General features: G+C 48.4%; 1 long non-coding RNA gene across 1 annotated transcript in view; it reads left to right on the top strand.

The window, feature by feature from the left end:
* Positions 1 to 2,284, top strand: part of LOC106149161 — a 32,747-nt gene that overhangs the window by 29,959 nt on the left and 504 nt on the right. The gene's annotated exons all lie outside the window — the stretch shown is intronic.

The raw sequence follows: 2,284 nt of genomic DNA, 5'->3' as shown, positions 1-2,284 counted from the left end.
GGCTCAAAAAAAAAAAAAAAAAAAAAAAAATCATCAAGGATCCAATTCTGGGTATGTGTTGTGTGACTGTGGGCAAGTCAGTAATCTCTCTGAGCCAGGGTTTTCATCAGCAAAAGATAGAAGAGCCAGCTGGAAGCTGTGCTGGGAAGCCAAGTAAGATCGTGCATGAGAAAGCCTCAGAGAAACCCGGCAGGCACTCAGACTGTGTGGGGAAGTGGGTTCACTGGGAAGGGTTCCCCCTGCACATGGCAGCGGGTTTGCACCCCGCACAGAGCTGCATCATTTTTGAACTGCAAAGAATCTTGTGAATTATTTAGACCAAAGCTTGTAAAGTGGGAGCTGATGGGCCACCTCCAACCTGAAAACACACGCACTCACTCACTCACAGTTACCAAGGTTAGGTATTTGAATTCTTGCTTTTTAAAAATGGTGTTCTGATCATTAAAGCCTGAATCTTGAGTGACTGAGAAACTGTAAGACTCACTACTGAGATGCTCACACCCACAGGACAGCACCTCGACAGGCCCTGCCTCCCCCTCTGATACTTCTTGGTGTGTTGTATTGCACTGTATTGTAGTTTGCTGGCCATACCGGAGGTTGAACCCAGGGCCTTTTCATTGAGCTACATTTTCGCCCTTCATTTATTTATTTATTTATTTTTGAGACAAAGTCTCATTAAATTATCCCGGGTGGGCTCAAACTTGAGATGCTCCTGCCTCAGCCTCCCAGAATGCTGGGATTACAGGTGTGAGTCACCTCACCCGGCTCCATGATGCTTTTCTACACTATGTAGCCTGCTCTTTTGTGTTTCCTGTCTGGGTTCCAGAAGCATGTGAGTTTATGGACCTTGATTTCAAGCAATCCCCTCCACCTAGATGAAGATAGTGTAGACAGCTGAGCTAGGTAGAAATATTATAGGCACTCAGATAGGCCTGCGCCCTCAGGAGAGTCAGTGCAGGAAATGAGAATTCATTACAACTGTGGCTGGAATCGCATCTGTGGCGGGTCAGGCCTCAAGATAAAGATGAAATGATCAGGCCTGAGATAGATGGTAACACCTGGTCTAATGAAGTCTACAGAAACATCAGTCACCCTGGTGGGTGCCCAAGACCCTCAGATTCATCACGTCCTGAAAAGTTCTTTGTTCTTTCCATGTGCACTTGCTACGTGATTTGCTTCCTCACTGGATCAATATTACCTAAGTGGTTTGATCTTATTGGTTGATTATAGCTGTAACCCATGTTGTAACCATGTGGCTGTGCTCTCTAAAACTTTCCCTGAGACGTGGGGTGCTCAGCAACCTATTTGAGCCCCCTCCTGCCTCTCAGGAGCTGTATCTTCCCCCCAATAAGTATTTCCTACTCTTACCCTCCATAGTTCCTTAGAACTTCTCCTTCAATTTTAGGGAACAGGAACTCGGCTCACTCGACACCCAGGAGGTTGGAAGTCATATTTCCCTTATATCACATTTGGAGGTCCTATTGTTATTCCGACATCAAAGACACTGAGGCCAAAGGAGGGACGAACACTGCCCTTCCTGCCTGGCTGCAGAGACAGTGCCTGCTTCCCTGCAAAGTGAGGCCCTGGATTCTACCCTCAGCACCCAAGAAAAAACAAACAAACAAACAAAAACCCCCAGCACTCTGCTCAGCAACTTGAAGGCCTGTTTTTCCCTCAGCACTTGCATCTCAGGTTGCCGAGGCCCGAGGCGCACACTATGGCTTCCGCTGGTGCGTGTGGCATGTTCTTGGCCTCACAGGAGGTCGCAGTGTTGAGTCCAGGGCTGGACAGCTCACCACGCCGTGTCACTCCACACCACTGCTCAGCTGAGAGCGCAGCTCCCCTGGATCCTGATCCTGAACCCGGCGCCAATAAAGAACTTTAAAAAGGCTAAGTTTAATATAACGAAAGATGGTGTATTTGCCGGGGAAAAAGATGGAAAAGAAAAGACAGACAGCTCCCGAGAGGTGGTAGGGACTTCAGAGCTGGAAGCCCAGGAGCTGTTGTCCTCGCTCCTTTCCTGGGGACTGGCGTCTTTCCATCCCCAGTGGGCGCTTGTTGCTGTCTGATCTGTTCCTGGGATTGTCTTTGATCCTAACCACAGCCTTCTGGCCATGTGGTTTCTTCCTGTGTCTCTGTAACAAGTAAGTAAAAGGAGCGCCCATTAGGAGGGCAGCTCACTTGGTGATTAGGTAGCTGGGACTGTACATGTGTGGACCTGGTGCAATGTTATACCTATGTTAAAGAGCGAACACAGGGCTGGGGATTTAGCTCAGCGGCAAAG

The sequence above is a fragment of the Chinchilla lanigera genome, unplaced genomic scaffold (assembly GCF_000276665.1).
Source record: "Chinchilla lanigera isolate Chin_1 unplaced genomic scaffold, ChiLan1.0 scaffold00037, whole genome shotgun sequence".
Lineage (NCBI taxonomy): Eukaryota > Metazoa > Chordata > Mammalia > Rodentia > Chinchillidae > Chinchilla > Chinchilla lanigera.
Note: the sequence above shows the minus strand (reverse complement) of the source record. Positions and strands in the feature narration are given on the sequence as shown.